The 12,772-nt window shown below is 39.4% G+C and overlaps 1 long non-coding RNA gene across 1 annotated transcript; it reads right to left on the bottom strand.

Annotated features, from left to right (window-relative positions):
- Positions 1–447: 447 nt before the first annotated feature.
- Positions 448–12,572, bottom strand: LOC309609607. Its single transcript, XR_014233513.1, has 3 exons — positions 10,704–12,572; positions 7,247–10,392; positions 448–6,916 (listed from the first exon to the last, which is right to left on the bottom strand). It is a non-coding gene; the product is annotated as an uncharacterized lncRNA (long non-coding RNA).
- Between the last annotated feature and the right edge of the window lie 200 nt (positions 12,573–12,772).

The raw sequence follows: 12,772 nt of genomic DNA, 5'->3' as shown, positions 1-12,772 counted from the left end.
ACCTGATTAGGCCAGGCCCAGGTTAAGCTTCCTTTTGTTAAAGTCATCTGATTAGGGACTTTAAACTTCAAACCCCTTCATTGTAGCCCCTAAATTCGTGTTTGATTGAATACCTAAGGACTACTGTTCAGTCCAGCCAAGCTGACACATCAAGGAGACATCATACCCTCTGTCCCCTAAAACTAATTGGAGAATTCTATTAGTCTACATTTATTCAATACATGAGCATTTACTTTATGCAAAGCCCTGTGCTGTGCACTAGAGGAAAGTTACTTTATTGCACAGAAACTTACAAAAAGGTTGCTGGTGAGACACCAGCAAGAGCAAAAATATCTAATGAATAAAACAGAATTAATGATGAGAGAAAGATTTAAAAATAAGATAAATACAGATTTCTTAAATTATATTAGGAACCAGTGCCAACAAAACCCTGGTTTCTGTTAAAATAAAAAGATAGAAAAAGACATACACATTGGTATGGTATCAAAGTCATGTTAATACTGATGTGTAATAACATTCTAAGAGTACAGGCTACGACTTAGTTGATTTTCCAAACGAAGCTTTCTCAACTTATAAAAATTTATAAATATATAAAATATGTTAAAGAGAAAAGCATACTTAAGAGTTCCTGAAAGGAACCACTCCAATTCCAGACTATAAAAATTAAATTTAACCCTCAATAGAACTGTATGTTATAAAAACAACATGTCTATCATTATTATTCTGGTTGTGCTCAAGAGAATAAAAGATAACGCAAAAATACACTACAGAAAAGAGGCGAGGCGAAAACAAAGTCATGAAGATTTTGTATATAATTAACTGTGAGAATTGCCACACTTATGAATGCTGATCTCTCCGTGTTTAATAGTGTAACCTGCATAAAACTGGGCTCCCTGGAGTACAGCCTGAGCATATGGCACATCCAAACTCTGTCTCTCACCTCCCAGCAGCTCATGATACTCCCAGATTTATTCACTCCTATTGTCTGTCTGTCTGTCTCTCTCTCTCTCCCTCCCTCCTCTCTCTTCTTCCCTCCATGCCTCTGCCCTTGAATCTCCTTGTCCTCTCCTCTTCTTTCTAAAACAAAGGAACCTAAATTATTCTTAACTTCTGCCTTTCTCCTCCCCACTCCCAACCCCACACCTCATTCAGCACAACAGAGGCCCTGTCTCAGGCCAAGAGAACAAAGGATCATTCCTCCACGGAACGTAAGAGGAGCGTACAATTGCAAATACCCATTACTTCATATAATTTTTTCCTGGCAGAGCAGTAAATCTCCAATGCAGTTGCAAGTAATGAATCAGAACTAGTTCTTTCATTTCTCAGACACAGAAAAAAAAGCCAGAAAAAAAGATAAATATACTCATCCCAGGTGTCACACAGAAATCAAAGAATATGTTTTATTTGCTCATTTGCTGAACTGCTCTTAAGATTTTTATTTCTCTAGATGAAATGCCAGGTATTGGGGACCAAAAAAGACACAGGTTTATTCTTTATTGGATTCTTTTTAAAGTAATAGAAAAGGAATCTTATGGCCAGGAATGGTTTTGAGATAGGAAGAAAAAAAAAAATGCAGAGTTGATGCCCAGCATTATTCGTGCCTGAGATGGAAACACGATTTGTTACAGCTGACTCTCAATTATTCCAGGAGCTGACTGGGCAATTTGTGAATTAACTGGAATCTGTGCTTCTCTTTATGCCTCCCCCTTCAGAGCTCTTGGCCACTGCACTGCAGGTCAGGACTTCTGTAGGAGGATGAACAGGGAGTAGAAAAGCCATCAGTCCATTCTGCTCGCCTGCTACTTGCTAAAAAGCTTAGTGAGGTTCAAAAAAAGTATTAAAATTAGATGTGTAGATTTGGGGGGCATTTCAATTACCTCTGCTATTCTTGTCCCTCATTATTTTTCATACTCAAGAGTAGGTTTCATATTCAAACATGCAATTTCATCATCCAAATTCATTATCCAGGCTGAATTACAGGGAAAAATTTATCGCAATAACACAAGTTAATATTTAGTGGAATAATTTCAACATTATAAGTCAATGGAATAAGGTTCAATAAAGATATTTAGTATTTTTATTTTCGAGAGAATCAAGATGACCCATTCTACTTATTCGTTCAAGATTTTCTCTCAAGATGTTTATTTCTTGAGGTGAGGTACAAAGCCTTCACTCTTCATTCAAAAAACTGTAGTTAAAAATTTTTAAATGCTTGTCAAAACCTTACATGTCTGCCTCATTCAAGCACGAAACAATATACACATAGTAATGAAATACAAGAAATGAAAAGTCCTGAGAACTCAATTTAGAATGTGAGATGGAAAATAGATTAAAAATGAAGACAGATGTTTGCATGCAAAAAATTGGTGTCAGAGCTACATAATGCTGGGCACTTCCCTGTTGACCCTATCAATATGTGCTCAAGTCCTATGTCTCACTCATGCGTCCATTTATTCATTTGGTAAGCATTTCTTGAGTATCAACCCTATGCCGGGCACTGTGCTAGACACCGAGGATACAAATGAGATAAGACACATGCGGAGAGCGTGAGAGGCTACAAACAGGAAGAGTGGTAGCCGTGAGGGTTTTGGACGGCGTGTGGATAGAGGCTGATTCAGGAAAATGCCCAAAGACCCCAGTAAACAGTGCCTTGTTGAGTTAGTTATGAAAAAAAGGGGACTCGTGTGCCTGCAGCAATACCCTGCGTGTGTGCAGACAGACTCTGGGCTTGTATGAAACCCCGAAACACATAGTGAGCCTTGTCCAGAAACAAGCTGACGGGAAGACAGAAAAACAGCGGCAGCCAACCTGCCTCAGACCTCTGCTTCCAGCAATGGCAGACTAGAAAATGTGGACCAATCCTCCTAACTTTGTCTTTGCTAGCTCCCTGTTGAATCTACCCACAAACCAGTTGCTTCTCAGTTACTGAGCCAGACCGCAAAGGAAGCAGCAAGTCTATCTGTGGCCTCCATGCCACCATCTGGTGGGGATTGTCGTGGCTCTTGTGGCTCTTATCCAGCAGACCCAGCGTCTGGTGTGTGAGGAATGGAGCCTGAACATCTGAGCGCCCCTGCTCTGACTTCCCACTCCACAGTCTGCCCCATACTGCTGCCTTCTCCTATTCGAATAATCATTAATTCATGTCTTCCTTCAATATATATTTACTGAGCACTTAGTATGTGCCAAGTACCATGCTGGTGCTGGGGATCTAGAGGCAAACAGAACTGACACTGTCCAGTCCTCCTGGAGCATTCAATCAGGAAGATAGTTTCTAGAAATGGAGCGCCTATCCTCAACTCTAAGTCATTTGGCTCAATTCTGAAACCATGCTCTTGCCAGCATTCTGCTGTAGGAGGTGCTGTCATTGGATCCCATCCAAACTTGCTCCCTTATAGTCATGGCCAGGCAATAACATGGAGCTGTGGGAAGAGAGAGGAGGAAATGGGGTCACTTTCACTTTTAGCAATGGAGAAGGCTGTATCACCAAGCCAAGAGAATGATCTGAAAACAAATCCAAGTGTACGTGGGACCCATGAGCCAAGTAACTCAGTCATCTACGTCACCAAAACTGAGAGGAGTTTCCGATAATAAGTCAGGTGGACACTGGACTAAAGGTAAGAGTTCAGTCCAGCAGCCAGGTGGCAGAGGAAAGGGAAGGAGTCTAACCCAGCCTAGTGGAACAGCCAGGTCCTACCCCTTACCAGCTATGTACCTCAGCTTCCCCATCTGTAAAATGGAAACAAAAATACAGGCATACTTGGGAGATATTGTGGGTTTGGTTCCAGACCACCACAAAAAAACGAATATCGCGATAAAGCAGGCACACGAATTTTTTGGCTTCTCAGCGCATATAAAAGTTATGTTTATAGTATACTGTAGTCTATTAAGTATGCAATAGCATCATGTCTAAAGATATATATACATACCATAATTTAAAAATACTTTCTTGTTAAAAAATGCTAACGATCATCTGAGCCTTCAGCAAGTCGTTATCTTCCTGCTGGTGGAGGATTTGAAATATTGCGAGAATTACCAAAATGTGACACAGAGACATGAAGGGAGCAAATGCTGTTGGAAAAATGGCACCGATAGACTTACTCGATGCAGGGTTGCCACAAACCTTCAATTTGTTTAAAAAAAATGCAATATCTGCAAAGCGCAATCAAAGGAGGCCTGCCTGTAGTACCCTCATGAGGCCATTGTAAGGATTCAGTGACTTAATGCATTTAAATTATGGTGCCTGACACACCATAAGCTCCTTAAAAAATGTTAACATTTACTGTTCCTTTCCCTGGGGAGGTCAGAGAAACCATCAAAGAAGGTTTCTTTGAGCTCAGTTTCAAGGGACCTTTATCTTCTGCTCCACAGACTACATGCTGCATGTCATACTCATAAGAAAACAATTAAAGTGTAATAGCTTCCCTTGGTAGATAACGCGGCTGACAAGCAGACGCAATCTTCCGGCAAAGTGACGTGAAGGGTTCTTTGATAAACTGTAAAATATTAGGACTGTTCATGGAGGGTGGCATTGAAAACCAGGAAAGTAGGGAGAATGTGAAAGAGTGTAAGATGAGAAGGAAGACCCCTAATGGAGCAAGGCGGAGGGGCTGGTGATGGGAAACCCAGCCAGCAACTCACCCAGACCCAGCTTTGGCCCTCTGGGAATGGAGTTGCTAATGGCTCCTCTTCCTAGAGAGAACCTTTCCTTTTTAGTTGCCCACCATTTAGAGGGATCAATCTGTTTTAAAAATTGAATAAGGCTAAGTTACACTTCAAACATTTTACTTGGCCCAATCTTCTACACCTTGTTTCATTCAACTCCATAAAATGTTTTCCCTGCTTGAAGAATTTTCAGGCACTTCAGTTTGCCCTGTAAATCTCTGGCTCGTTGTCTGCTCCTCAGTCACCTGCTTTGTTATGGATCCAATTTTATGGCTCACAAACAAAATCTCCTCAGAAATGACCTATGAAGCAGCCTCCACAGGGCTGCCTGGGACTTGACAGCTTTCATTTCCTGCCCCGTGGAGAGTGGCAATGACCCAGCATGGAGACCAGAAATGAGGGGAGACGGGGAGGGGTGTGCACTTAGTGGTCAGAGCTTATACTTGCAGTTTGCCCTTCTAGCTACAGTGAGTGATTCCTTAGCTCTTTTCTGGGGTTCTGAAATAAATTTTGACCTCATATCTTAATTGGCATATCAACATAAATTTACTAGAAAATAAGGCATGTTCTAAGGAGTAGTTTGAATTTTTTGCCTTATTCATGATACCTATTTATATTATTTAAGGTGATTCACTTCAATTGTGATTTTGCAAATAGATGGAATCATTTCCGGAAAAGTAATAATAACAAATCAATGTCTTACTCCAGAATTATAAAAGCATAAGCCTCTTCTTAAATAAGTGCAGTTGCATGTCAAGAAATCTAAACAAATGTGTAGTTAAGAATGATTGTTATACCTTGGGGACTTCGTTTCTACAAGACAGATTAGCAACATTCGAACCTCGTTATGCATGGAAGTCATTTGTTTTTCCATGAATCCAGCACAGCACAAGTTCTGGGATTGCAATTCATAAAGAGAACGAATGTGAAGACTGAGAGCTGTTATGACATTAATCTTCATGAATATGGAAAAGAGTGAATTATTATCTTTCTCTTTATGAGGTGAAGAGAACTGTCGCAAAAAATTTGAATCTTGGTGTATATTGGGAGAGCTGAAGGGCCTTAGAGAGTTAGTCTAACGCCTCTATCTGTAGGAGACTCACCCACCTTTACGTGGTGAGTTAATGGCAGAGATGGTACAAACCCCTGAACTCCCAAAATCAGAGATCTTTTCACTGACCCAAAAGGGGCATATTTTCACCTAATTCCAGTTTTTCTAAACAATCAAGAGGCCTCTTCAACACACTTAATATGGGATCTTAAACTATATATAAGTAATCAATTTTTGACTGCTTGTCGTGAGCTAACGCATTTTTTGGTATTTATCTACTTTTTGTCTATATTTATGCTATACAAATTCCACTGTCGATAAGTTCTCAGCTCTGTTAATGTTGTCCAAAATTATGAATCTGAGCCTTTTTGTACAGGTGTTCAGCACCATGACTAGTAGGGAAAGCTTCCAAGCTGCTCAGCTTTGGCTGTGCCCTCATACATTTAACTCCTATATTTAAAAATTCCTCTGAAAATCCATTGACATTCCATTACGTGTAAAAAATTGCAATTTCTAGGGAGCTGTTAGGGTTCTTTTTGGAGAAGCAAGATTCCTTTAAAAAGAACTAAAAGATATTTTTAAGAAGTAAAGCAGGCAAACAGTCAAATGCCTTAGAGTTCTTCAAAATGCCTTAGAGTCCTCTATCACTGGAACTATCACTAATTATATACATGTATTCTATTATTTTATGTCAGCTATATTAACTTGTTAAAAGGATATCCTAGAAGAAGGGCATTTGGAAACTAGACTAGAAATCAGAAGACTTCAATTTTAAGCACTTTTTTCCTTGTCAGGGAATACAGTTAAGGGAGAATGGTATAATGAAGAGAAACCGGCCTGGCTCCCAAGTCTTACTTCACCACCGACCGCTTCTGTGAGCTTGAACATGTCTTAACCCCTGGGCCTCAGCTGCATCCTCATTAGTAAAAAATAAGTATAATCTCCACATCAAGGGTGGATGTAAGAAACTGGATAACATATATGAAGCACCTAGCAGAAAGCCAGACTCATAATGGGGGCTCAGTGAATGCTAGTTTATTATCTCTTCACACATCCCTACCTTCACCCTCCCTAATCTCTCTGCCTCTGTTCCTAATTTGGATAACGTATATTACAAGAGAACTGTAATGATTGATTTTAGGATGACACATAGAAAATGTATAGAGCATCTGACTGACTCATTGCAAAAATCCTTCCACAGGGCTTCCCTGGTGGCGCAGTGGTTGAGAATCTGCCTGCCAATGCAGGGAACACGGGTTCGAGCCCTGGTCTGGGAAGATCCCACATGCCGCGGAGCAGCTGGGCCCGTGAGCCACAATTGCTGAGCCTGCGCGTCTGGAGCCTGTGCTCCGCAACAAGAGAGGCCGTGAGAGTGAGAGGCCCGCGCACCGCGATGAAGAGTGGCCCCCACTTGCCGCAACTAGAGAAAGCCCTCGCACAGAAACAAAGACCCAACACAGCCATAAATAAATAAATAAATAAAATTAATAATAATAATAATAAATTTAAAATAAAAAAAATCCTTCCACAGACATAAGAACAGCTAAAAGAAAAATACAGAACAAAAAGATCTTCCAAGACAAGACACAAGGAGGAGGCACAGGTAATAGAATTAATTGGTGACTGCAAGATGAGAAGAACTAATTGATGGGAGAGAGCCTTCTGGCTTCAGCAACTGAGTGACCAAAGATGCCTTGAACGGAGGTGGGCAAGGACAAGTAGAGGCTATGAGGAAGGGTGACAATGGGTTTAACTTGGGATGGTAATGGATTGAGTTTTAGACATTGCTATAGTCTGAACGTTTGTGTGCCCCATCCCCAAATTCATATGTTGAAATCCCCAGGTTGATGGCATTAGGAGATGGAGCCTTTGGGAGGTAATTAGGTCATGAGGGCAGAACCGTCCTGATTTAGATTAGTGCTCTTATAAAAGAGACCCCCACAGAGCTCCTTAGGCCCTTCTGCCATGTGAGGACACAGCAAAAAGAAACTGAAGAGGAACCACGAAGTGGGTTCTCACCAGAACCCGACGATGCTGGCACCCTGATCTTGGACTTCCAGCCTCCAGACTGTGAGCAATAAATTGCTGCTGTTTATAAGCCACCCAGTCTATAGTATTTTGTTACAGCCGCCCAAACAGACTAAGACAGACATGTTGGGTTTAGGCTTTATGATTCTCTAATCAGTCCCCCAAATAGACAGTGGTCTCTAAACAAATGTTTTAAGCATGTGCATGTCCTTAAACTAATTTGCAATAAAACCCTTTTATAAAGCAAAGAATCGTTTGATAAAGCAGCTCCTTGATATATCTATTTTGTGAATTCCAATTACAGTATATCAGGTTTTCCAAGAAAAACACATGTGCACATAGGCTTATTATGGTCATTAAGAATAGATTTTCTAGTTCATTGCTCCGTGAATGATGGCTGCCAATTCTGAAACCTGAGTTGTACATCACAACTTCTAGTTAATCCTGTTTATCATTTCAAAATTAAGGTGTTGTCTTTATTCAAAAGGAAACAATTTAGTCTTTAAGAAGCACTTTTGAAGTCACGTATGAGTTTCTCAGAAATTATCATATTTAACACCATGGCTTTTAACTTTGGCCATAGTTTTCAAGAAGTTTTCCCTCCATCCAAAACCTCATCCCCTCCCTTCACTGTATGCCACCCTCACTCCCACCCATCCTCCACCACCACCACCACCATCCCCCCCCCAACACACACATCGAATTTTAAGACTCTTGAAAGATTTAGGAGTTCTTACTTCAGAGGTACTACCACCATAATATATCAAACATATTAAAACAAGTCATGCAAATTATTTAAAACTCTACTGGTTGAGTTGCAGTAGACTACTTGATATAATGCTATGTTCTGAAGATAGTTAAATTAAGGAGTTAGTGTTTTTTGAGCACAAGCCACCCATTCTCCTTGCTTGGCCCTGCAATAAAACTTTCTCTGCTCCAAAAAAAAAACGATATTGAAATTAAGTTTTAATTAATTTCAATTTTGTAGAATTGGGTTTTTTTTAATTTTGGAGAAAAGAAAGAAATTTAAAATTTCAAACGTTGTAGGCCCTTGAAAAGCTTGTAGTCCATTAAGTACTTTTTCAATAGCCAATGAATAAAATAGTCCCAACAACAAATCCCCACTCAAAGAAAAAGATAAAACATTAGCACTTTCAGAATATTTTTGCTGATCTTTTCCCCCTCACACATAAAGCATTTGTATTATTTTAATTGTTTCTTATCTTGGGCTCTTTTGTCCTCATGCAATAGTTGGCATGGAACACCACAATGATTAGGAATTGATTACCTCAACTGTCCTGGAGATGAGGGTGCCACCTCTTCCTGCCACGAGATTCTCTAATGCACTCAGATGTGGTGTGAAGTGAGAGCACACCCGGCCGGCCTTGGGCACCTCTGTCCTGTTATAAGACCTCTCAGCAAACCCCTGCAGGGCCTTCTAAATGATCCAACTGAGCTCTAAGGTAGAGCTTCGTGTTCCATGGGATATCACTCCAATTACTATGAATTTGGAAAAATATTCACAGGAAAGGTGTTACCAAAAGCAAAATGTGATTATTTAAAAGATTTATCTCTCCAAATTATCAAATATGCAAATATGCCATAAGTATTTGCCTTGGCAGAAATCAGTAGCAGAAACATGTTGAAAAATAAGTTTCTTTATGTTCGTAACTGATTTCAGAAGCTACTTTGTTAGATTCCTCCCAAAGCTGAAAAGCCAAGAATGAGAGGAACCATGAGTTGCTCCCTCTGTTTCTCTTTCCCTGCCAAGTGCAGTCACTCTGCTAACCCAGGTCACACTTCAGAAAAAAGAGAACAGGAGTGAAGCAGGGGACAGGGATAAATGGAAGTGGCTGAAAGCTGTGCAAAGACTGCATTTCTCTCCTACACCCCAACACTCAAACCTACATTCTTCTCTGTGAAGACAATCTGAGTTAAGACAGAAGGAGACAATGGCCTATTTAGCCAATAATTTGACAATATTCTCTGGACACCCTTTTTCTCTAATTAGACAGCCACTTTCTTTTGACAACAAAAGAAAAGCAGTCCTTATGATAGTAACTTCTCAAATAGTAAGGTTGTGTTGAATTTAATGTGCTCATTTAAACTGTGCATTTCACTCCACCGGAGACAGTGTTAGAGAATTGATTTAAAAAAAAAAAAAACTGCAGCACATGATAATTGCAATTTATTGATGGTATTAATTATTTCAGTTCCTGTTTTGTCATTTGGTATACAGTTTTAAAGGCTTGAGAACTTAAATGTAAAAGGGGGAAATTGATTTTAAAATAAAGCTAGTTATTTATTTTGACAAAAGATGAAATCAAAGGGGTTTTTTTCCTTATCTATGAATAGAAATTCTTAGTAATGTTAAAGCTAATAGAGTATTGATTTTCCCCCTTTCTACTTTTGCAATGTGCTTTGGAATTGCCTTTTGTGTATTTTTAATATACAGGTTTTGCGTTACATTTGGGAAAACATGCATATACAGAAAATATATTTTCCCAAATGGATCTAGGTGTTTCAGTTGTCAGAAATCTACTTCACACACATTAGTCTAGCATTGGACCAACTGTGACACCTATAAGAAAAATAAGTTGAAATCGGATAATTCAGCAATAACTGCACAATGAAAAAGATTGATTGCAGGGCTTCCCTGGTGGCGCAGTGGTTGAGAATCTGCCTGCCGATGCGGGGGACACGGGTTCGAGCCCCGGTCTGGGAGGATCCCATATGCCGCGGAGCAACTAGGCCCGTGAGCCACAATTGCTAAGCCTGCGCGTCTGGAGCCTGTGCTCCGTAACAAGAGAGGCCGCGGCGATAATGAGAGGCCCGCGCACCGCGATGAAGAGTGACCCCCACTTGCCATGGCTGGAGAGAGCCCTCGCACAGAAACGAAGACCCAACACACCCATAAATAATAAATAAATTAATTTAAAAAAAAAATAGATTGATTGCAAACCAGGAATAATTTCAACCTGATTTTTAATTAAAGGCAAAAAAAGTGTGGATATGATCACAAATACTTATAATTCCTGTGATGCTTTTCCTTCTTCTCTCCACACTCCCCCGGCCACAATCATATTACTTGCACACTGAAAAATAATTAGCTTTGGTAGCAGGGCTGGCAGGCCTAAAACTGGCATCTTAAGTCTTCTTACCAATTCCATCTCTGAGGACAAAAATGTGAGATGAAAAAAAAAACCCAAATTGAAGAAAAGGAGAAACTGTTACATATTTGAATGAGACTTTGTAACATACAAAAGCCAGGTGTGGCAACAAAAAGAATAAAATACCTAGGAATAAACCTACCTAAGGAGGCAAAAGACCTGTACTCAGAAAATTATGAGATAGCAATGAAAAAAGTAAAAGATGACACAAACAGATGGAGAGATATACCATGCTCTTGGACTGGGAAGAATCAATATTCTCAAAATGACTATACTACACAAAGCAATCTACAGATTCAATGCAATCTCTATCAAATTACCAATGGCATTTTTCACAGAATTAGAACAAAAATTTTTACAATTTGTATGGAAACACAAAAGACCCTGACTAGCCAAAGCAATCTTGAGAAAGAAAAACAGAGCTAGAGGAATCAGGCTCCCTGACTTAAGACTATACTACAAAGCTACAGTCATCAAAACAGTATGGTACTGGCACATAAACAGAAATATAGATCAACGGAACAGAGATAAACTCACACACCTATGGTCACCTAATCTATGACAAAGGAGGCAAGAATATACAATGGAGAAAAGACAGTCTCTTCAATAAGTGGTGCTGGGAAAACTGGACAGCTACATGTAAAAGAATGAAATTAGAACATCCCCTAACACCATACACAAAAATAAATTCAAAATGGATTAAAGACCTAAATGTAAGGCCGGACACTATAAAACTCTTAGAGGAAATCATAGGCAGAACACTCTTTCACATAAATCACAGCAAGATCTTTTTCGATCCACCTCCAAGACTAATGAAAATAAAAACAAAAATAAACAAATGGGATCTAATTAAAAGTAAAAGCTTTTACACAGCAAAGGAAACCATAAACAAAACAAAAGACAACCCTCAGAATGGGAGAAAATATTTGCAAATGATGCAACCAACAAGGGTTTAATCTCCAAAATAAAGAAAACAATTCATGCAGCTCAGTATCAAAAAAACAAACAACCCAATCAAAAAATGGCCAGAAGATCTAAATAGGCATTTCTCCAAAGAAGACATACAGATGGCCAAGAAGCACATGAAAAGACGCTCAACATTACTAATAATTAGAGAAATGCAAATCAAAATTACAATGACATATCACCTCACACCGGTCAGAACGGCCATCATCAAAAAAAATCTACAAACAATAAACACTGGAGAGGGTATGGAGAAAAGGGAACCCTCCTACACTGTTGGTGGGAATGTAAATTGGTACAGCCACTATGGAGAACAGTATGGAGTTTCCTTTAAAAGCTAAAAATAGAACTACCATATGACCCAGCAATCCCACTCCTAGGCATATACCTGGAGAAAACCATAATTTGAAAAGATACACACACCCCAATGTTCACTGCAGCACTATTTACAATAGCTAGGACATGGAAGCAACCTAAATGTCCATCAACAGAGGAATGGATAAAGAAGATGTGGTACATATATACAATGGAATATTAGCCATAAAAAAGAACAAAATAATGCCATTTGCAGCAACATGGATGGACCTAGAGATTATCATACTGAGTGAAGTAGGTCAGACAGAGAAAGACAAATACCATATGATATCGTTTATATGTGGAATCTAAAATATGACACAAATGAACTTATATACGAAACAGAAACAGACACATAGAAACAAATGAACTTATATACGAAACAGACTCAGACACATAGAAAACAAACTTATGGTTACCAGGTGATGGTGGGGGGGGATAAATTGGGAGATTGGGATTGACATATACACACTACTATACATAAAATAGATAACTAATAAGAACCTACTGTAAGGCATAGGGAACTCTACTCAATACTCTGTAA

This window comes from Balaenoptera borealis (genome assembly GCF_965194805.1).
Source record: "Balaenoptera borealis genome assembly, chromosome: 13".
Lineage (NCBI taxonomy): Eukaryota > Metazoa > Chordata > Mammalia > Artiodactyla > Balaenopteridae > Balaenoptera > Balaenoptera borealis.
This window is presented reverse-complemented; position numbering and strand designations above follow the sequence as displayed.